Source organism: Ixodes scapularis, unplaced genomic scaffold (assembly GCF_016920785.2).
Source record: "Ixodes scapularis isolate PalLabHiFi unplaced genomic scaffold, ASM1692078v2 PGA_scaffold7__128_contigs__length_106722199, whole genome shotgun sequence".
Classification (NCBI taxonomy): Eukaryota; Metazoa; Arthropoda; class Arachnida; order Ixodida; family Ixodidae; genus Ixodes; species Ixodes scapularis.
The window spans coordinates 31,516,199-31,540,775 of record NW_024609882.1 but is presented as its reverse complement, the minus strand read 5'-3'; the positions used below and the strand labels follow the sequence as shown (position 1 = coordinate 31,540,775).

The following is a 24,577-nucleotide window of genomic DNA, read 5'->3' as shown; positions in this document are numbered from 1 at the left end:
CATCATCGCCGTACCCGCCACGACGCCGTTCTGTATCACCCTTCACCCCCAACGCTCCCGGACCTTCCCAACAGTCAAACTAGATAAAGCGGTCTGCAGCTACGTTGGAGGTCAGGCTGCACACTCACCACTATCCACAAATCCTCCTCATTTAGGATCAACATCAATTGTACTCAAAATTAGAAATCACAACTTCACCGCCTTAGTCAATACAGGAGCCGCGAAGTCTTGCATTCCTGAACACATCCGCCGTCGTCTACACGCAGTACTTACTCCGCCGTTGCAAGGACACTTGATGCGCATGGGCAATGGCGATTTGGTTCCGCCCCTCGGATACTGCACCCTTACAATCCGGATTGGTAACAACCGTTACGTTGTTATGTTCATAGTGCTTCCTACCTGCATCGCCGACATCATCCTGGGATGGGACTTTCTGTCTTCAACAGAAGCATTCATTGACTGTGCCAGCCGTGAATTGCATCTCAACTCTTCTGATACTGCCGAGGTTGCTGCTGATGGTTCGCTCGTCACCCTGGTAGCCGACACTGACATACTGCTGCCTCCGTACTCCGCCTCTGTCGCCACACTCGTACCGACCCTACCCACCGCAGCAACTTCTGGTCTCATTGAACCCATCTCTACGCAGCTCGTGACCAAGGGCGTAATCATTCCCTATTCGCTTGCTACACTCACGAGTGGAAAACTTAAGTTATGGGTAACCAACTTTTCTTCCGAAGCCCAAATCGTTCCTTCCGGAAGTCGCGTCGCTACAATGCACTCAACAGTGCATCACCAATTTGCCAGTCTCCTCCCCACCACTTCAGATGCGCTCCCTACACAACCTGATTTCAGCAAGCACGTGGAAAAAATGATCGACCCCCGCCTACCACTGACCCAACGACATATATTAGCCCGTCTTCTTGCAGACTACGAAACCCTTTTTGACATTAACCCCGGAAAGTTTCCGCAAACTACGCTTATAGAGCACCGAATTGATACTGCCAATTCATCACCCATCCGAAGCCGACCGTAGAGTTTCCCCAGCAGAACGCCGAGTAATTCAGACACACATAGATGATATGCTCCAAAAGAAAAGTAATCGAACCATCATCTAGTCCATGGTCTTCTCCCGTTGTTCTTGTTAAGAAGAAAGACGGCTCTTGGCGTTTCTGCATTGATTACCGGAAACTAAACAAAGTTACAAAAAATGTTGTTTATCCACTCCCCAGAATAAATGACACTCTCGATACGCTCCAAGGGTCTTCGTATTTCTCTTCCTCGGACCTCCGAAGTGGTTACTGGAAAATTCCTGTCGCCAGTGACGACAAGACCAAAACAGCATTCATTACTCCAAATGGCCTGTATCACTTTAATGTGACGTGTGGGAATTCGCGTACCGCCGCCGATTCGCCGTTTCCCACGTGGTCCGTCAACAACCCGAGTCCAGCCTGGTTCTTTCACGGGAGCGGGATTCCGCTCCCAGTTTATTGGTACAATAAAACACAACACTACAAAACACTCAATCTAAACTACAAATACAAGCTACATTACACAATTATTTACAAATGCACGTTAAGGCTAGAGCTAAACACAAAGGAGGCCCTTAGGCCTCGCGTCCCGCGATATCCTAGATCCGGTCGCCACCCACTTGCCCGCCAGTCCCTGCGTCTCGGTCGCGTCCGGAGTTCTTAGAGGCCTCTCGCCCCCTGCCCCACCGAGTATATCTATCGATGGGCGAGGAGGTTTCTCCTCGCCTGCCACGGGGGCGCCTGCAGCGCCCTCCAGTGGCTAGGAGAGAAAGCGGCGCGTCGGGAGCCGAATTCGAGATCCCGATCGACCCCGCGGCAACACGACCATGTGATCGTGTCGCGGCCAAGATTGGCCGAATGGTTTGATGGGCGCCCTCGTGAATTCACGGTGCGCCATACTCCCCTCTCCTAAAAATCGAAGTACGCCGGAATTCAGACGTACGGCTAGGCTGCTGGGAACACCGTCGCTTTGTTTGGCCTGGAGACCCCCCCACACGCACACACACACCGCTGGTCCCAGGGGTCGTCCTCACTGAGGTCCATCAGTTCTCCCGAGCACCTCACAGTAGACTGTGTCGACTTCAGCTTGGCGGCAGCCTCCGGGGCAACGGGGTCCTTGAGCAGTGTGCCTGGCCACCATGAGACTGGCCCCTCCACAGAGTAATGCACCGGAGAGGGACTGGTTGCGACCCAGCTGTGACCGCCCTCCCGGAACGATGCGGGGCTGGAAGTCCAGTGTCACTGAGAACTGCACCCCGGCGTCCTGCGTGGCGTCGCGGACGCCCCACAAAGCTCCCCGAGCTGTGGTTCCTGCCGGGGAATACGCTGCCAGAAGACGAGGAGTTCAGCCCAAGCTGGTGTTTGTCCAAACGGCGACTCCTCCTTTCATCCTCTCCCAGAGAGGACCATTCGTGCACACCAAGTTGCGTCTCGAAGCAGCAGCCGCAGGGGCGATGACGCACAAGATGGGAAAAGTCCAAGGCGTGCGCCCAGCGAGGGAGCAGTACCCCAACACCAACGCCGCACACAAAAAACAAAACAAAAAAAAAACATTCAAAGCAAAAACAAGAAAAACAAGCACTAAGGGTTCTGAGGCACCCTCCCCCCACCCACAAAGAAAAACAAAAACAATAAGAAACAAAATATATGCCGGGAACGCCGATTTCGGATCGCTACCCCCTCTTCTTCCCTTTCCCGGGTTACGGAACGCCGATTTCGGATCGTCCCCCCTCTTCTTCCCTTTCCCGGGCCACGCACTCTACGAGGTTCCGATCCCATCGGGTTGCCTCCGGCTACGCGTGTTGTAGCTGTGCCGCGGTGGTCCCAGGAACTCCTGAGATCGTTGGCGCCCGCGAATGCCCCTTTGCGGCCGCTTGACCGGCTCATCCCTTTCCCTGGGGAAAAAGGGTTTCAGTTCGCCGATGTGAACTGTCCCGCGGACGAGATCAGAATTCTGGTCCCTCAGCGTGTATGTCAGTCGAGACTTCTTGGAATCGATGACAAAGGGGCCAACCCACTTGGGGGCCAACGCCGCCGAGAAGAACTTACCCGCATCGCTCTGCACGTGACTTCGCCGCAGAACGGTGTCGCCCACCTCGAACTGCGCATCGCGGTGCGCTTTGTCATAGGTGTTCTTCTGCTCCGCCCGCGCGCGAACCCTGTTTCCGCGGGCGGCGTCCAGCGCCCGCGACAGTCGCTCTCTTGTGCGCGTCGCGAAATCCTCGTGCGAGGGCACCGCTCTGGCCGCGCTCTGTCGCGGGCGAAGAACCGCATCGGTCGGCGTAGAGAGTTCTCTGCCGAAGTTCAAAAGCGCAGGCGTGAACCCAGTGCTGCGGTTGAGGTTGGACCGCAACGCAAACGAAATCGAATCCAAATGCAGATCCCAGTCCCGCTGCTTTCGAGCATACGCCCCGAGCAGCGGCTTGATGTCGCGGTTCCGCCGCTCGGTCACATTTGCTTGGGGATGGTAACACGAAGTCTTACAATGCTTAATCCCGAGGGCCTGGCAGGTTGCCGCGAAGACTTTGGAGCAAAATATCGAGGCGTTGTCACTCACCAGTCTCTCGGGGAACCCGTAGCGACACCAGACCTCGGACAGCCTGCTCAGGACTCCCTTGGCTGTCACCTTCCGCATTGGAAACATCTCGACGAATCCGGTGAAGTGGCAAGTGACTACCAACACATGTTGATAGCCTCCGCTTGACCGCGGCAGGGGTCCCATCAAGTCGCAGGCCGCGATCTCCCATGGCCGCGTACTCACGATGGGCTCGAGCAGGCCGGGTGGTCTGCCGCCCCTGGGCTTGCGCTCTTGGCACACTGCGCAGCTACGGACATAACGGCACAGCTGCCCCTTCATGCCCGGCCAGGTAGCGAAACGGCGCAGCTTATGCCACGACTTCGGTGCACTGCCGTGACCGTCCGCATCGTGGTAGTGACGCAGCGCTGCCACTCTGAGATCGCGGGGAATCACGGTCTTGAACGACTCACTTGAATCGCTCTCTTCCGGGAAGTAGCGCAGCAGGACGCCGTCCCCATCGATCAGGTAAGATTCCAGCTCACCTGCTTCGATGTCTGACTCCTGGGCGATGGCACTTGGCCCTCTCGGTGTTCCGGAGTGCCGGAGCGTCTTTTCGGCTGTCTGGTCAGGATCCATCTCTTGCCTGAGCCGGTCGAAGATAGCGCGACAAAACGAATCGCTCTGCTGTGCTTCGTACAGTTCCGTTCGGTTGAACGCCGGTCCCAGTGAGGTAATCGCCTCACTGGGACCCCAGCTGCTCGACGCCGCCACAGTGGGGAGCGGAGCGCGAGGCGGGATTTCCCGTCTCCTGGGGGATGGCCCCGCCTCCGTAGTCTGCAACCTCGCGCTGTGGGGGATCCACGGGTGCGCGGGAGAGCGCGTCGGCCACCACACTTGTCGTGCCCTTCCGGTACCGAATCCGGTACTCGTACTTCTGCAGTGTCAAGGCCCAGCGCGCCAGTCTTCCGGCGGGTTCCTTGATTCGGGAGAGCCACGCGAGGGCCATATGGTCCGTCTCGATCGTGAATTCCGTCCCCTCGACATAATGATCGAACTTCTTAAGAGCAAAAATGATGGCGAGGCATTCGCGCTCACTCATTGTGTAGTTCTTCTCCGCCGGGTTCAGCGCCCGGCTGGCAAATGCCACCGGGCGGATCTCTCCCTCTGTCTCCTGCAAGAGCACCGCGCCGAGTCCCTGGTCGCTGGCGTCCGTCTGGATCGTGAAGGGCCTATTCAGGTCTGGCAGTTTGAGGGATGCTGTACGCGCCAAGGCCTCGGTCAGCTGGAGGAACGCCTCCTCCTGCGGCGCTTCCCAGCTCCAGGGAGCAGCTTTCCTCAGCAACTGCGTGAGGGGTGCCTGCATGGCGGCGCAGTTCGGAATGTAGGCTCGGTAGTATCCTATCATGCCGAGAAAACGGCGCACTCCCCCGACATCGGTAGGGACTGGGAACTCCAAGATCGCCCGCAACTTGTCCGCGTCGGGGGAAACTTTTCCTCTCTCGATCCGGAATCCCAACAAGCTGATCTCAGAAGCCCCACGTTGGGCGCCATTTGTGGGAATTCGCGTACCGCCGCCGATTCGCCGTTTCCCACGTGGTCCGTCAACAACCCGAGTCCAGCCTGGTTCTTTCACGGGAGCGGGATTCCGCTCCCAGTTTATTGGTACAATAAAACACAACACTACAAAACACTCAATCTAAACTACAAATACAAGCTACATTACACAATTATTTACAAATGCACGTTAAGGCTAGAGCTAAACACAAAGGAGGCCCTTACGCCTCGCGTCCCGCGATATCCTAGATCCGGTCGCCACCCACTTGCCTGCCAGTCCCTGCGTCTCGGTCGCGTCCGGAGTTCTTAGAGGCCTCTCGCCCCCTGCCCCACCGAGTATATCTATCGATGGGCGAGGAGGTTTCTCCTCGCCTGCCACGGGGGCGCCTGCAGCGCCCTCCAGTGGCTAGGAGAGAAAGCGGCGCGTCGGGAGCCGAATTCGAGATCCCGATCGACCCCGCGGCAACACGACCATGTGATCGTGTCGCGGCCAAGATTGGCCGAATGGTTTGATGGGCGCCCTCGTGAATTCAGGGTGCGCCATAGACGCCATTTAGACTTTGTAACGCTCCAGACACCTTTGAGCGTATGATGGACTCTACTACGCGGCCTTACATGGAACATTGTCTGTGCTACCTCGACGACGTCGTCGTGTTCGCCCCGAATTTCGACGAGCACCTACACCGGCTGCGTATGGTCCCGCAGTGTTTCCGAGCCGCCGGTCTACAACTTAATTCCAAGAAATGTACGTTTGCTGCTCCACAAATCAAAGTACTGGGTCACACCGTCAGTGCTTCCGGCATCAGCCCAGACCCCGACAAACTCCGAGCTGTGGCTGAATTTCCTGTACCACTGAAAGTGAAAGATGTCCGGATCTTCCTAGGATTATGCACCTATTTTCGAAAATTTATTTGTGGTTTCTCTGACATCGCGGAGCTTCTCAATAATTTACTAAGGAATGGTGTGCGCTTTCAGTGGACCAAGGAACAGCAGGACTCGTTCGAGTCCTTAAAAACAGCGTTGACCTCTGCCCCCATCCTTGGACATTTCGTCGAAGGCGCAGATACAGAAATAAGAACAGACGCCAGCGGTCACGGTGTGGGAACAGTTTTCGCCCAGACCATTCGAAATGAGCAGCGAGTAATAGCATATGCCAGTAGAACTTTGACTACCTCTGAACGAAATTTCTCAACGACTGAAAAAGAATGTTTAGCGGCTATATGGGCAATTACAAAGTTCTGCCCCTACCTATACGGTTCACCATTCCGCATTGTCACTGACCATCATGCCCTCTGCTGGCTAGCAAGCCTCAAAGATCCAATGGGCCGTCTTGGACGATGGTCACTAAAGCTTCAGCACTACACTTTCACGGTTGTCTACAACTCAGGTAAACGCCATCTCGACGCTGACGGTTTGTCCCGATGTCCACTTCCCACTGATCCTATACTCCCAGCACGCATCGGCACAGCAGACCCAGCAGCAGTCCTCGACAATGTCGACATACGATCGGCACAGCTGTCCGATGCCTTCTTGAAACCTATCATTGACACCCTCCACGGCACTCTGCGATTCCCAACCCGTCGTACAGAGCGCCGCGCCCGCCTATTCACTCTTCGTGAGGGTGTTCTTTACAGACGAAACTATGATCCCCAAGGACGACCGTGGCTGCTTGTCGTGCCACGTCATCTTCAGAAAGAACTCATTTGGATCCACCACGACGACCCTACAGCCGGACACCTCGGGTTCTCCAAAACATATTTCAAAATTTGGGGAAAATACTTCTGGAACGGAATGCAACGCACTATCACGCGATATGTTCGCGTGATTGATTGATTGATTGATTGATTTCACATTTGCAGGTTTACTTAAAGAAGGAATCCTTCGTCGTCCACGAGTGGAGTTGGCGATCGGAACCGCATTCTAGCCTTCGCCTCACAGCGCAACCTTGATTTACTCTCAAGGTCTAAGGTGTGTTCTATGGACGGGACGTTTAAAGTCACGCCGTTCATATTTTCCTCAAGTGTACATGATTCATGTCATGTACAAGAATGCGGTTGTACCCTTGGTGTACGCTATGCTTCCAAACAAAACAACAAAACTGAAGGGACCTACCAAAGATACGAATTGAATTGAAACAAAATTTGAATGGCAAACTTGCTAATTTTTGTGACTGACAAAGACGACCGATGGTACCTTTCCAGGTTGTTCACTGTACTTTTGAGCGTCCTCGTGCAGCTCGCGCTGGACCTTGCGTACTGTGATTTTGAACCTGCCGCCATCGTCACCAGTGGCGATATCTTCTCCCAAGCGCGGGTTCAGGTTTTTTTTTGTTTTTTTTTCACCTTTGTCGGGCGGTTTACCGCAAGGTCTGCAAGCTTGTGTTCCAGGCACGCTACGGGTCAGAGAAGAGCTTGCGTTTCTGGTAAGTTCGTACGTTTTCTTGCAAGTTAAGGATTACACTAATTCACATAGCACGATGTTTATTCCATTCCAGGTGAAGATGTTGCCTTTCGCCACCCGCGGAGGTACCCGGCGCCTTCGAAGACCTCGTGGCATTATTTCCACCCGAAGCCATGCCCTTTTCACTGAATTTCAAGGACACGCACCTCGGACGTCGTTGACGGAACGGGCTGTTGTCTGCCATGTTCCAGACGAGCATGTAGTCCGTCCACAGATCTGTCATAGAAGGTCTTCGTCGCACGAACAACTCAACCGAAGCATGGCACCGCAGCCTCCAGGTCTGTCATCTTTATAATAAGCGCATCGCCGTTTTCCTTAGCTGAGTTATATCAGTTGTCATCTCTGATTATATTCAGATGAACATCAACTCCACAAGACCGAGCATCTGGTCTTACTTTGGATGCCGCACAGAAGGAGCGATCTCTGCAAAAGATGAGAATCGCGCAGCCATGGATGCTGGTCGGCAACCGTGCGGCCTAGCAGCGAAGTACAGGGCTCTCAATCAGCGCACCTTGAGAGTTTTGGAAGACCACGACAGTGATCGACCGCTTTTGACTGTCGAAAGCATCGCCCGAAATGTTCGGTTTTAACCCGCGCTTCGCATCAATTCTCAAGCTCCACATTTACCACTTCTTGCGAATAAACAAAACTTTTAACGTTCCTTTCATTCATTTCTGCCAAAGGCTTATTTTTGGTCGTTTTATTCCTGCACATTGTCGTCGCGCACATTGTAAGCACACAACGTCATCGATGCAAGCACTATTTAATGAAGCTTAACGAAGTAATATTTTTATGTTTCAGAGTGGTTGTTATAGTCGGTCATGGGCTAATGAATATGCGTCCCTTGATAGCACGAGCGCGCACGCCCAACGAAAGTACGGCGGAAGCTAACGTGCACATTCTTTACTTGTCGCCGACAATACACCATTCCCATGTATGTACGGCTCAGCGTGCGATATTGACAGCCCAGCACGTGTGTGTTTATCGCTTCGGAAAGCGAGCAAAGCACGCGCCATTCGCACTAACTCTCAAGATGGCAGCTGCCAGAAGCTCTTTTTGAGAAAAATCTATATGAGGCCATTTCGTGTTTTTCTTTTCTTTTAGTTGTAAACTATTATTTGTGATCAGTTATTGAAGCCGAATTGCAAACGCAAGATCGGCGAAAAGAGTAAATTGTGACGAAGTAGACAAATGTCCAGGTACCCTTTGTTACGGATTCCACGTGTACGAGATGCCCTATGACGACTTGCCCTATTTGACGAGTTTACCTATGACGAGTTGGCTTGTGACGAGTTTTCCTAGACCCTAACCCCTCAACAAGCACAAGGCGTTCGACATTTCGGCATCAGAAACCGACGACACTATACGTTGCCCTCGAGGTTTGCGGGCTAACGTCGCGCACTTTAGGAACTTCAAAACTTCCCGATTTCTTGCAAATGCGTTCTACGAATGCAGTGGAGACAAAGGCAATAGCCTCGCGTTTACCCACTCATCCTTGCGACATGAGCTTGGCGTTCTGACGTCTCCTCCGCGCTCTCGTCTCTTCCTCTCTCTCAGTTTCTGCCCGCATAGTAACCGACAGCAAAAGAAACGCGGAGCGCACGGGTGTTCAAGCTTCCCGCTTCCTGATTGGCTATTCGGCGCTCGTATCGGCTAGTGCGGCAATCTCAATGGCCGCAGAGCAACAAGGATATTCCCGGCACCCGCCCCGCTCAGCATTACCTACAGACTGTGAGTGACGTTTCCCTTCTGACCGGAGCCGACGGTACACGATCGGATGGAATCAATCAGGCGGCATCAAAAGTGCACCGTCACAGAGCTCGTTTTGCAATGAAAGCTGTTGTGGGCCCTTCCCAGCGCTGGAAATAACGTCCGTTGTTGATGTTGTAGTATCATTGTAGCTGTCGATGCGTTGTGCCCGTCGTCGATGTTGCCAAATTCTCGAAAGAGATCGCCCGCCGCCGCTTGCGGGAATCGAACCTGGGTCAGCTGCTTCCGAAGTGAAGGCGCCACCACTGAACTACGCGGCTTTTGTCGTTTTCCTTCACGAGGAGCTGTGCTGTCAAGAATTGCTGCGTCCATTCCGGCTTAAGAAGGGCCAGAATTAGAGGACGGCCTATAAAACAAGGTGGAATCATCGCTCATACTTTGTGATTTAAGTGACGTAAGGCGAATCGGAAGCCTGCTGCACCATTCATTGCCGATGAACGTGCTTAATAGTACGGCGACCTTTATTTGTTCGTTTTCAAGCGAGCGATACAGGACGCCGCCGTGTTTGCTTGCCTTAGGGGTCTCGCAATTTCTGCGTTAGGGGCGAGCGCTAACGCAAGGCATGACTTTGGTTCAGCACATGCGCAGTGGTGAGCCCCTATTTCCAAGGGGCCCCATAACGTTGGGGCCCCGTATCCTGAAACTTCCTGTTAACCCGCTCTATACTTAAGGCTTTTTAAAAACCTGATGCCTACTCCACGCGCTTTCTGCCAAAAAAAAATATATTAAAAGAAGATATATTTGTGGATCCTTGGCGCATTCGTTTGCATGACCCTTGGGAAACGCCCGACACGTCCCCCTTTGAGAAACGCTAACGCTGACACTATCAATTTTCTGTTCAGGCTTTCTTTTTTTGTATTTCTAACTGCGTCTGTTTGGCTTCGTTACGGGGTCAGTGTTAGTTTTGCCCAAAGGGAAGAAGTGTGTGCCGTGTTCCAAAGGTCATGCTAACGCACTCACTTAGGATCCACCAATGCATATTCGCTTAATTTTTTTTCCCCTACTAGACCCAGTGCTAGTACTTGGTTCACACTCCATTATGTAGCACAAACTAAGGCGTACGCTCTCCGCACACCTGCAAGTTCAGAATCACCCCAGCATCCGCGCGCGCATTGGACTCCACCCCGTGACGTCACGTCCCTCTTGCCCTTTGTCCTTCACTACTCTCCTCCTCCCTACGCGACGCGCTTCCTTTCCACTGTTTTGTCCACAGACGGACGCCGTCAGCTTTTCCCTGTCATCTAAATACTATTGATGACGCATTAAAAAAAAAAAAAAGTCGGTGCGAAAATGCCATTGTAGACCGACAATACCAAGAGCTCGTGCTGGGAGACGCGCTTTCACGCGCTCCGGAACAAAAAAGAAACAAAAGCGCTTGAAACAAAATAATCAGATGTCTATTTCGTTCCGAACGCTTTTGTTCACGCACCAAAAGGTACGCGAACGCTACGCCGATGTCCAACGACTTCACCGTGACTTGTCCCGGCTATCGCTGTGAGTTGGAGCCGAAATAAATGAATGAAATGAAAGTTCGCGGAGCTCGCCGATTGGACGTCGGTGACAAAAGCGCGAAGTCATCGCCATGGTAGTCCCATCGGTGCGCTTTGTAAACATCGGCCGTAATCATCACGAACCAGCGCAAGTAGACAGTTATTCAAAATCTTGCGCTGGTTCGTGATGATGCCTTACCAACTCGCCCAATCTGCAGTATTAATCGGCCGTAACTTTGTGTTTGACGACCGTTTAGAGCCACAGGACTGCTCTTTTTTTTTTTTTTTTATCTGGCTACCGTCGGTTAAAGGGCTACTCCACCGATTTTTTCATTGTCTCCGATTTGCTTGAAATTTTGCTAAACTAACCAACAAACATCGGGAAAATAGTATCCCAAATATTAGGTCAAAATATTGTTTTTTTTGCGAAGTTATTGAATTTACAGTTTTGGTCCTCACCGTGTTTTTCAAGCTCGAAGTCTCTACTGGCAACAATGAAAAAGTGACGTCAGTGGAAGGCAGGGGTTCACTCTTTGGGCTGTAGATTTTGTTTTAAACTGATTCGAAGCAGTTTCATGGTGTCAAATGAATGCTTGGGAAGCTCGCTGCAGTACCCGCGCTCCAGCACGGAACAAATGATTGGCATTTTCTATTTTTTGGCTGCTTGCTCGACTGGCAAGCCTGCCTGCCACTGACGTCACGGCCCTGAAAAGCGCGCGTATATTTGAATGTTGGTTTTTGCATCATTTTCATTTGCCGATTTCGCAATAACTATTATGAATTTCGCGATTCTAAATAGCATACCGGAGAGAGTAAAGGCCGGGGAGTCAGAAAATATAGTTAGTTGAGGTAGCTCAAAAAATCGGTGGAGTATCCCTTTAAGCCAATCACGCGCAAGAGAAAGCGCAGGATCGCGGCGCAGTCGCCGTGCGTGATCGGTTCTGTCTGCGATAGCAAACGAACAAAAACCTTTGAGTTGCCATTCGTGACGATTCACTTTTGGTTCGGCTTGATTGGCTCCATTCGGATGGTAGCTTCGGCTGCGGTCCGGCTTCGAGGAAAACTGAGCATTGCGAAAAGTTGCCGAGAACAGAAGTCCAGCGTTGCCATCCATCTCAGCGACCTGCAGCTATTAGTAAAATCGAATTGCTTCCTGTCCAGAATTACACGCAACGCGCGTTCAAACTTTTACAAAAAAAAAAAAGAATCCTATTAACTCTTTGAAAAAAATAACTTTAGTACTTTTGATATTTCTCAAATAAGTTTCTTTGAGGGTGATTTCATTTGAATTCGACCAAACTTGTCGGGGGGGGGGGGGGGGGGGGGGGGTCTTTAGATTTAATCGTAAAAAATATATATGATACCCGAATCCTTGTGATGAAAGAAACTGCCTTTGAAAAAAATTAGAATTGTATAGTTTGAGAGAAAAAAATTCTGAGGCGCTGCAGGGTAGAAAACGTCAAATTCCCAATTTGATTTTATCTCGACTTTAGCCGCCATTTACAAAATATCGAATTCTTGCAGAATTATTATATTTATTACGCAATATTTACGCAGACTTGGCTATTTTTAGAGGTAAATTTCTGTCTTCTGTTATTTTAAATTAATTTTCTAAAAAATCTCAAACATGCAACCTAGAGCAAGTGTGACGCAACTTCGGACAGCTATATAAAACGAACGGTAGGGGCGCAATGACGTGAGACAGATATCTGTGCGTAGCTATCAATGTAAGCTATCGATTGACATGTATTTTCTGGTTATTGTGTTTACCGTGTTGTTTTTATTCTGCCACAAATATAGACAAAAATGAAAAATATGCAAATTTTGAAGTCAATTTTCCCAAAAAAGCCATTTTTTTATTTCGTTCATACTTTTTTAATTTATTGCCCAGATTCTGCTTAATAACCGGGTATAAATATTGCTTGACCTTTTTTGTTGTAGTTTTAGGACAACCAGTTGAATAAGTCATTTTTATCGCGTAATACCAACCTCCGGCTCCGGTATGCGGGCTTCACCGCAACATTGATAATTGGCTCAGCAATATCAGATTTCACTGAAAACTACTTTACCCCGTTGAATTTTTACTAATATATTTTTTAAAAAATCAGTAACGTCATAAAGAAATGAGAGATGGCTGAATTGACGAAGTGATGTCTGCGAAGTCACAGCTTGCATTTTCGAACGTCGCCACGACAACGTTTTACCACTGAGGTTGCACGAAACTTATATATTTAAATTATTTGTTTGAACATTGTGCCGTGATAAACAACAACAAAAGTAAATTTAGTTAACATCAATGTTAACTAGCCTAAGCGAGTGGAGAGATCCAAGACGTTTCATCCGTTTCGATCATGTCGGGTTGCATTCTACGGCACTATCCAGTCCAGAAAAACAATATCCCCGTTTATGCGTTTCGGACAATCTTTATTTTATACAAACATTATCGGAAAATCGGCTCGAATTTTTTAAATTTACCGCTTGGCATTCTTTCGCCTATCCTTCATTGGCCCTTAGTATTCCGAGGTACGTGAAAAAAAAATTGACTACATTTTGTCCATCCTTCGGCTTTTGGACTACTTGTTGCATACGTTTAATTTTTTTTGGGCTACGCACAGCATATCGGAAGTTGCTTTTCAGCTTACAGTAATCATACTCTTTTGTTGGCAGTATGCAATAAAACATTCATAGGTAACAGTTTAACAAAATCACTCTATTTATTGAGTAATTTATTTGGGTTAACAAGGCACACCTATAGAAACACATAATTTTTCACAGAAGCGCAAATGTACAAGAAGAGGCTTTAACAACAAAACAAAACAAAGTCGTAGATCATCTGAGAGTTCCGCACGTGCACCACAGAGGTTCATGCATTAAGACGAAGATAGAACCGTTCGCTCAAGCTGCGCTTCGCCCCTTTCGCGTCGCCACACGTGCGAAGCGCGGATGCCTTTCCGAGTCGGTACGCAACTCCACTCTGTTTTCTTGATTCTGCGGAAGTCACTCACCTCCTTCTCGGTTAAGTTCATGAGAGTTACGTTTTTGACACGCCTTCCAACCTTGTCCACAAAATCTATTGATGTTCGGACGAGCTGCTCCTCCGGTGAACGGAGGTTGTGCACCGTTGCGTGGTGTTTGAGAAGCCCTCCAACCCCGTCACAAGAGTTTTTACCATGCCCAGAGGCAGAAAATATCCACTTCAATTGGGTATGGCCCACTCGTTCGAACTCATGCAGCTGAAATCTATTTTTAAAATGAGCAGGTGCCCCGTCGGATATGTACGTTAGTGAAGCATAAACTGGGATGTGCTCCTCCAGCCAGTCTTCTATAAGTCTCAGAGCCAGCAGCGCATGGGAAGTGTCATGACATAAGTCCTCACAGACAACGCCGAAGCATTTTGAGCCTTGCGACGTGGATGCCACACACGTGAAAACAGAGAGCTGACGCTTGTGCCAGTGGTACTCCTGTATCTCGTGTGGCAAAATTACCGTCCAGTTCTCCGCAAAATCGAAGTGCATGACGATGTGTCTTGAGATCACACTAGACTTCTCAATCCGTATGGCTTCCCGTTGTGTCCTACGAATAAAATCGTGCGTGGAAAACCTTGTGGCCCATTTCTGTAGCTCTTTCAAAAAGGCGCTGGAGTCGGCAGTCTTGCTTATCAAATTACCATTCTCCCATGTGAAAAATGTAATTTCCTCTTCAGGCACCATTTCCAATGATTCTAAGGAGAGTCTGTCAGTCGAGGGGCAGTCTTTGCATTCGCCTCTGAAACATTCGGACGAGGGTTCAGGGCAGAGGCACAAAGCGAGAATCTCCTCTTTTGTTATTTTTTTCTTCTCGCATGCTGTTCAGAGTGGAAAAGCACAAATCGAAATTCGTACAGCACACACATACACAGACAGTCTGTTCAGGGTTTAGCTTCACCCATTTTGGCCGCAGCGAGTAAAATTTAGTCAGACCTAATTTTGAGTCCGGGTTTGCTTCCTTAAACAGCCTGTACGTCTCTCGGACAGACCTTGTCATATACCGCTTCACGACCACATGTTCTTCGCCATCCTTCAGAAGCTTAACAGCATCTTTTTTGTTTGGGCTCTGCCGAGAACAGTCGAGATCGTCGTCGGTGTAATATTGCGTGGCTGCCCGTATGGTGTCCTCGCTTAAGCTTCCACCGTGATAAGGCTCCGGACGCTCCCATACGCCGAACCGTTCACGAAGCTGCTTTGATTTCTTCAGAAGGTACTTCGATGCCTCAGGAATTAGCCGTTCTACCTCCCTAGTGGCTACGCCCTTGGGCACAAGCGTGAGGAGCTGACATCTCTCCTGGTAAGATGCCGCCTTCACAAAGGCCTCTCTGATGTTTGCCCACCACCCGTCGCAGCCGAGGCATGGTTGATCACTGCGAGAACTTGAACCACTTGGCTCCAAGGTATATGCAGTCGCCAACTTTTTTCGTACCTGTCGGCTGTGTGATCCTTCAATCTCCCGCTGTTTTCTTTCAGCATATGCGTGACGGCTTTTCGGGTTTACTGTAGAAGGCATGCGCAAAGGAGTTATTTCAAGCCCAGCAGCAGAAATCTCTTCGTTAAGACCTTCCACTACTTCGTGCTCTTCGATGCAGCTTGCTGGAGAGCTCGAGCATGGATCACTGACAGATGATGAAAGCTTCTCACCGGTGTACTGGAAGCAGTTCTGGCAGAGCACGTCATCCAACGCAAGAGCCGCGGCTTTCGATGGAGGCAGGATCATCTTCAAGGCGTCTACGTTGAGATCGGTGACATAACGAAAACGTCGGTTGCGGTATACCCTTCGCTTATGTCTCTCGAAGTAGTCCGCGCAACTCTTTCTTTTAAAGCTGAAAACTGCAGCCATGACTGAGTTCAAAATAACGCGTTCATTCCTCGGGAGGTTCCGGCTTTCTGCTTTCGACGCAGTTCCGCAGTTCTCTTATACAAATTCATTGCTGCAAGCCCTCTTCTTATATTTTTTGTATTCTCTTATACTAGATGAGTTTGTCAAATATAGACACTGATTATCGAATCAACCTAAGGACGCCAGAAATGTCATGGTGCGTGTTATTCGCTTACAAGTAAAAATAAATAATGGATAAGAGAAACAGACAGACCATAGCACCAGGGGCTCAAAGAGGACTACAAACATTAGTTCCGGAGAAAAGCGCTGCAACGAAGACACAAAATGATAAGCCAACCAAACCTTCCTTTTTGTTCTGATGCTCTTGCCGACACTGTGGCCATGTTTGTACTGGTGATAACTTGCCACCCTTGAAACAAATAAGTATCCGCAAAAGCTGTATGTATACAGTTACGACTCCATCGACCGGCGTGATAATGTCTAGTGTTTACTGCATTTGTTTTCTCCTTTTGACAAACTTGACCCAGCCGAGCTACAGAAACTTCGGGCACCAAAGAGTCTCAAGCTTCCGCCCATAAATTTATTGGGAGAAGGACAAGGACTGCTTCACACAGTTCCACTTCGCTGTGATGCATTGCGACAGCCTGTGACGACGCGAGTTCCACTCTATCAAGATTAGTATAACCCTCTTGCAACGGCGCACGCCGAGGTCAACTAAGAGTCGCATGGTAATCTTCATGATAAGAATCGTAGCCTTTTGCTGGCGCTCGCGAAGAGGTTACTGAACCTATACTTCACCTAACAACTGGACCAGTTGCAACTGATGTAACGAACATGGCTTTTTCTTTTGATGTAAAAACAAACATAAAGAAAAGCGCCAGAAAACGTGCATACCCAGCTGGTAAGCAACACACGGGAAATCAATTAAAAAAGTTAGAAAGAGAAAAAAAAATTTGCCTACGCCACTTGCCTTCTGTCATTTTTTTGTGACATTTCTTTTTTTGTAAAAAGTATATTACTAGGAATGCAACGAGGTAAAGTGGTTGTCAGTGAAATCGGATATTGCTGAGCCAATTATCAATGTTGCGGTGAAGCCCGCATACCGGAGCCGGAGGTTGGTATTACGCGATAAAAATGACTTATTCAACTGGTTGTCCTAAAACTACAACAAAAAAAGGTCAAGCAATATTTATACCCGGTTATTAAGCAGAATCTGGGCAATAAATTAAAAAAGTATGAACGAAACAAAAAATGGCTTTTTTGAGAAAATTGACTTCAAAATTTGCATATTTTTCATTTTTGTCTATATTTGTGGCAGAATAAAAACAACACGGTAAACACAATAACCAGAAAATACATGTCAATCGATAGCTTACATTGATAGCTACGCACAGATATCTGTCTCACGTCATTGCGCCCTACCGTTCGTTTTATATAGCTGTCCGAAGTTGCGTCACACTTGCTCTAGGTTGCATGTTTGAGATTTTTTAGAAAATTAATTTAAAATAACAGAAGACAGAAATTTACCTCTAAAAATAGCCAAGTCTGCGTAAATATTGCGTAATAAATATAATAATTCTGCAAGAATTCGATATTTTGTAAATGGCGGCTAAAGTCGAGATAAAATCAAATTGGGAATTTGACGTGTTCTACCCTGCAGCGCCTCAGAATTTTTTTCTCTCAAACTATACAATTCTAATTTTTTTCAAAGGCAGTTTCTTTCATCACAAGGATTCGGGTATCATATATATTTTTTACGATTAAATCTAAAGACCCCCCCCGACAAGTTTGGTCGAATTCAAATGAAATCACCCTTGATCTTTTTTTCTGACAATTAGTGTTGTTAGTAGCGAAAAGATCGATAGAGCGAAAACTGACGACGTTTCCAGTTTAGAGGTATCTATAAGTAGTGTGATTGAGCCCATGTTTGGGGAGATGAGGTCATGCCGTCTCGTGTTTGACTGCCTTTTTGTATTAGTTTTTTTTTTTTTTTTTCATCTGTGGCAGGCTTACGTTTGCCTATACTTTACTCCGTTCTCTTACCGTCTTTATTGCTTTTTATTTTCTTCTCCTGACTGATCTTATTTATAGCTCTAGACGAGCAACATGCTAAGCAGGAAGTCGAGAACTCGTGTGCAGCCCAGAAAGTTTACAAGAAAGCGTACTATAAAAAAAAAAACGAAAACAACAAAAGAAGAAAAATAATTTCGGCGCATTTGCGCCTTGCTGCCCATTTCAATGGGACTGCGAAAAAGGAATGCTGATTCATGTGACAAATTGCTCACCGCCTTTGTTCGGGAACGAAGCAGAACTCGAGAAGAGGGGAAAAAAAGGTGAAAAAGGCGGAGCAGACGGAAGGCTTAAAGATCCTTCTTGTTCGGGTTTCGCAAAAAGAAAAGAAAACAGCCGTTTTTGTTCATACTTCGTTTGTTTCGTTCATTTGAGAAAGGAAAATGCCCCTACTGTCTCGTGCATTCTCGACAAAAAAACAACAGCAACAACATGGTTGCGGGTTGTTGCTAGGCTTTTCTGCTAGCGTCCCCAAATCCATTGTTGTTCCAATATAACGGTGATGTTTTAACACAATTTACTTTGCCCGTTAGCCTGAAAATGTACCGCTCGCTCTCACAGGTTCGAGTACGCTATGACGTTAAGTTTAGTTTGCCCGACATAAAGGTCGTAATGAGAAGTTTAGCTAAAACAAGACCACCGACCGAACATACGTGTGCCACTACAGGTTTTTGGTATTGCCTACGAAAGCAAACGCGAGCCTTACGCTTTTTGCGTTAGCGTTGCGTGCTTCGCGCTGCGAATGCGCGTCGTCGCCGTGCTTCGATCCAATACACAGCTTCGTTTGCTCTTATACGCAATACAAAAACTCCCTATTGAGGACGGAAACACCGTATGGACACTTACGTAATTTCAGTCGCGCCTAATACTTGGTCGTACTTTCTTGATATTTTTGTTGTTGTTTCGTAGCCTTTAAGCCCCCGTTCTGATTTCTTCATTAGAGCAAGCGTTTTGTTCTATCAATGCCAGAATGTCACATTTACTTATTTCCACGACGACGCCGACCCGGCACCGCGATGATTGGTTGGCGCCGGGTCAAATTTAGTCACACTTCCGACGTGTCGAATAGAACTTTTTTTTTCTCGTATGTCTGGCATTTCCCACGAATCCACGTAAACGAGTCAGCTTTGGTTAGAACGCGGTGGCAAACGAAGGGGAGCTGGAAAATTGTCTTCTTTTTTCGGTTTGAGAATTGCTCATTTTAAATTAAACCCCGTAATACGCGTTGCACTGGCGGGTCTTGAGGGTCGCGTGGATGTATAGGCCTTGTTAAATACAAACTACTATAAAAAAATTGTACTTGAATGTTGATTCAGCCTTTGGCTGTACAGTTACTTCCATCGAGATATCACGTGCAGCCTTTACTGCATTCAACTACATTCGAACAACAAAAGAAAAGAGCAGCCTGGATGTTGTGGAATGCAGTAGGTTATTTTATTAACCTCAATTGTAATGAGTCAGAGAACAACCGGAATTCCGATGTTTGCTGTTGTTCAGTCAAAATCCTAATTTTTGTGCGTGCGCCGAGGCGTTGATGTCCAAGAAAGTTGGAGATGATGCAGCTCCGGCGCGCAGGTTCCCTGGAAACTGGATTCCGTGGTCGTGCCCCGTTTTTTTTTTTTTTACCGCAGAGACTAGTTCACAGATTTGCGACGGCTGCGTTCACAACAACCAAAACGACAGAAAGGAACAGAACACCGAAAGAACCGTGAGTCAGGATATCTTTGCAGAGCTACCTCTTGCATTGTTTGCCCCGTTGTGTACGGCGGACGTTTGGTTCAGTGAGACTGTCGTTGCTGTCGTTTCGGTCGCTGCCAACACAACCGACACACATTTGTGTAAACGAGTCTTGCGTCCCCATAAACACCAAATTTGTTTTTCGTTTGACATAAAACATGGACACCGAAATACACCGAGTCCGCAGAAAATAAACAAAACTCTGAAAACAAGAAACTCTAAAGATCACATACGTAGTTTGATGCCCGAGTGGTTTCGGCGTATTGCGCGCTCGAAGTCGCGCACACAAGGCACAGAAATGTAACTTTGTCCGACAATTGAGGAATTCCAAGTATCGTTAACAAAGCAAAGAAGTTTATTGAACGAAGCATTATTTATCCGCTGTGGACCGTTACCAGGGCCATGTTGGATAGGAAATAAGATCGTAGCGATCATAATTCTTGTCGTTTCCGGCCTTTTGAGCCCCAAGCACACCAAGCCACAAGCGGAACATGTATCACAAGCGAGGTCAAAATCGACTGGCATTTCACTAGTAGTTTTTTATTCTTTATTGGGGAGTCAAAAAAGAAAGAAAGAAGTATCTAGTAAGTAATCTTGAGAGCAGAGAAACCTTGCTTAAAGTTGTTTTTATGCCATGATTGGTCACGCTGTTCTTTGTTTTGTCGTTGTGATTTATGCTGCGACTGAAAAAATATCTAAATGTCTAAAAGCTTGTAACAGAAAAAAAAAAGTAAGGCAAGGAAATCTTGACAGAAAGATTTTGGGTACATTTAGCAAAATGACCTATAATCTTTATTAACGATATTTCGAAAGACCGTGTTCCTTGTAGCGTTAAGGCTAAAAAAAATGTTTAAAACAGAGGTAAGTTATGAAAAAATGTAATAGTGCCGGACGTCTGTAGCAGAACGAAAACAATTTAATAGTACTGATCATCCACGACTATTTTTTTTTTTTCATAAATATCGGGCGACCTAGATTCTTCACTTTCATTTTTCTTTATGTCGACGTCAAACTACAAACCCGATGTTCTTTTTTACCCGCGCCTACAATACTAACGTCAAGAAGTCTGCTTATATGGACTCATAGTTGATTTTGTTTCTTTAAGAAAATAATTGAAATGCAGTACATGTAGGAAGTCGAAAATTGTCATACGCATGGTTTACTAACGGTAAATTGAAAATATCCTTGAAAAAAATCAACATTTTTTTGTACAGTCCGTATGCAACGTTTATCCAAATGCGCCTCAGAACGAGCAAAATGAACTGACGTGAGCATGCATATAAACATGGACTCGGAGACAGTCGATAGGCATTTGCGTGAATGCTCAAATCACAAACACACAAACAAAAACATAACGATTAATAGAAAACGCGGTTTCGCCCACACGCCTAAACAACCGGAATTAGAAATGAAAAAGACTGAATAAAAAAGCGTACAACTAAGTAAGTAGCGGAGAGCTCGGGACAAAAAGTGAGCGCGAAAAGGCAAATATCGACCACAAGTCGCGAGCAAATATAAAAGAAGCAACGATGTTACGTTCAATTTAGCTTGAGAAACCAGAGTATGCTGCAAACTCCCCCCCCCCTCCCTTTTTCCCACATAAAAAAATAACAAACAAACAAACATAAGTGAAGGATGTAAGTTATAAGATTCAGAACTTCCCTTTTGGAGGCCCTAGTCAAAGAGTGTTTATTCATGAGACCGAGATTGCTTATATGCGTCGTAAATGCTTTCGGAGAAACTAAAACAAGAATAAGATAAGAAGAAAAAAAAATGAGACGTGTGTGCACATCAATACAGAAAACAACACCACACGAGAAGGGCGATTTAAGAAAAAGAGGCTTAAATATAGGCGATCACACGCTCGTAGAATTCAGTCAAGTCGATAAACTTCGTCATTCAAATAGGAAGAGACGTGAGCCTTACCATAGGCGCGAGTTTCCTCGTAAAATCTATTATCCCTCGTACTACAACGGCGGGCTTTCTTCTATCATTCGGATGCTTCCCGCGCTTGCTTCCACTTTGCGTAAATAAAACCGCCCTCCGCCCTCCACCTTCTTTTCCTCCGTTATTGATGCTGCAACCGTACGATTTCCTCGCGTATCGGGTCGTTTCATTCCCGTTGGACGAGCACGCGCATTCTATCTAAAGATAGAGCTTCGTCGAGATATTCGCCATGTGGGTCTCGTCTGTGTATTTGTCGGATGCCTGCCACTTCTAATTGGGTGATACGGGTTCAAGTGGGAACCGCCGATGACCGAAAAGTCACGCTTCCCAGGCGTCCCCTCTTATCGGGGTTGTCTGCCCTCTACCGAGCGCTGCGTTCTTATCTGCGAACAAAGCCGGTATTACGAGGGGTCTGGAAGATAAGCGTTAAATTAAGCAACGTGGAAGAGAGAAAGATAAACGAAACAAATGGGAAAAGACTCCGAGAGAAAGAGTCGGAGCGAAAGATAAAAAAAGAAAGAAATACGAAAGAAATGGCAGAGTCGCAGCGAGACAAAGAAAAAGATAAGACAAGAAAGGCACAAAAAAAGACAAATAAAAACTATAAAAACAACACAAGCCCGGGGGGAGGGGGGGAGGCAAAAAGGAGAAAACTATATGATTCAGAATTGTATCAAACAAAAATATGATAAAAATAAAATAGCAGGAAAAAGAATATAAGCAATAGCATCACAAATACCTTAGTAAGGTACGTACAGACAGAGTGAAGCAGAGATGAAATGAACACGGAAAGGAAAAGAGGGGCAAGCTTTACGGCGAAGTTCAATGACAAACCACAATGCCGTGGTAAATAAACGGCTATAGTACGTTCTAGGGGCTCCTGAAGCAGTTTGGCTTCACCCTACGCTCATCTGTCTGGCAGGCAGAGCACGCTTTACAGGGGAGGCACGGAGGAGACGCAGCGCGGGTCTTCTCGGGTGGAGAATTGCACCATGGGTCACTCAGAATTGCGATCCTCGATCCAAGGGGGTAGCAAACTGCGCGCGGACACGTTATCACCGCGGCCACATGTACGGGGTCGTCGAACGAATCTCGTATACAATACGTAGCGTTATTATCGATTCTCCGACAACAGCAAAGGAATAAAAAAAAAAAAAAAATCAAGTGTACTTCGGTGATTACTAGAGCTGAAAGTGAGAAAATACAAAAATGAATAAAACAAATTTGCTCTTCTCATTGGCCGGAAGCATTCGTTGACCCGGCAACTAACCTTTTTCTTCCCCCCCCCCTTTTTTTTTGTTTTTTGTTTGTTGCTAAATTTGCAGTTGTTTTCATTTTGCTGTCGAATTCAGAAGAAAACGAGTATTTGTGGTTGAGGTGGCGTAACGCGTTACATCTCTCATTGCAGAAATGACGAACTGCATCAGATCACGAAATCATTTATCAATGTCTTTTAGCCTGCCTAGAAAAGTGTTACTACTCTCACTGTTCTCAGTTTTGAATTTGTAGACTTAACGTTTATAAAGCTGTAACTTTTGTTTCAGACAAAAATACAAAATGATAAATCAGTTTTATGATGTATAACGCTTTAATATAGTGTATCACACACTATATATATATGGATTTGTAATACATTAATTTCCACATTGTTGCAGAGTTCCTTGTTATAATGAAGGAATGAACTCAGAAGAAATGCTCAGTACGAAAGTATGGGGCGCGCACACGTGCTTCAAACAGTGGCATGACATTCACAATCTCGGATTTATTTGTTTTCACTTTTGGCTTTTCCTTCATTTCTTCTTTTCTTGAATCGCGACGGTGACACTCGTACAGTTTGTGTCCCAATGCTAAGATAACCTGTCACACCGACAGCTACTAGACATCAACGTTCCCCGGCAGTATTTTGGTTAAGAGAAAGGAAAAATAAAAGTGAAAGATGAAAAAAAAGATGGTCTATTTTAGTCGGCTCCTATTTACTTGTGTTCAAGACTGCTTTCCACGATAACAAAGCGGCTCGTTCAAGGTCATTCTCTGCTTCCAGGTAGCCTTGACCCCCCAAATAACGGCGACTGTACAAAATAGAAAGCAACAAAATAAATCTCGCGTGCCATTGGATAATAGGCCGCGCCTAGAGAATGACAGGGTCCCGAGCTTTTGATAGAGAAATGACGTGCACCAAAAGGCGCGGCGCGAACCCACCGTGCTTAGTCAGCCGTGCTCGCTACCCATGTTTTCCACGAACAAGCAAGTATCTCAAATAAATAAATAAATAGATAATATATATAAGAAATGCACACCGGATTGGCCCAAATCCTGGTAATTCTGCCGAGCTTGCACTACTGTTTCTTGGCACGCCATGGAAGCACTAATGAATAAGTCTTCCTGTTCCGGACTCAAGCTGGTGGGCAACAAAAACAAGTTGTCTGGTTCTCGACGAGGAAGGTTAATTCGTGACATTTTGTAATAAAAAAAAAAACACCGAAGAAATGGTTAACCTAAACGCCGGGTCGCGTGCAGGAACGAAGGGTAAAGACTGAGTAGAGGTTCATTTTAATTAAGAGTGGAGCTTCTCAAGAAAGGGAAGAAAGAAGAAAGTGTAGGGTGGAGTCTGTTGAAATAGAAGTCTTGTTTGGGCAGCCCTTTTGGAAAGCTCTGGAGATTTCGCATGTCCCTTTCCCGGGGAGACCTTCGGAGTGTGTTTATTTCGTATCCTGACGTCTGTCGAAGGAGTGTAGGCATTAAAGAAGACAAAAAAACGTGCTCCTTCTACTGTGATTCAATGCAGACTACGTCAAAACGCGACAGCATTGCTTCTATGAAGGCCATAGTCCGCTGATTAAATTCAGACAAACCTCGTTGCCTCACTCACCCTTTGGTCGTAGCAGAGTGGGTCACCCTTGCTTTTTTGTCCCTAGCCAAATGATGTTCTTTTTTTTTCATCCGCGTTTTATTGACACGACGAAAACATTGAGCGATCAGTGGGACTGCACCTCTGTTCTGTACAGCAAAATCCTCTTTCGTTCGCTGTTTTTTTTTTTTTGTTTTTTTTTGGCAAGGCGTTGTGAAGAATATTAGAGCACTTCCGGCAAGCGTTTTCATCTATCATAGGACCGACGAACGAGTTGATGGTATTG

The 24,577-nt window shown here is 47.1% G+C and overlaps 1 pseudogene; it reads left to right on the top strand.

Moving 5' to 3' along the window:
* The first annotated feature begins 379 nt into the window (after nt 1–379).
* On the top strand, nt 380–1,149 carry LOC120842916 (annotated as a pseudogene).
* Nucleotides 1,150–24,577: the final 23,428 nt, after the last annotated feature.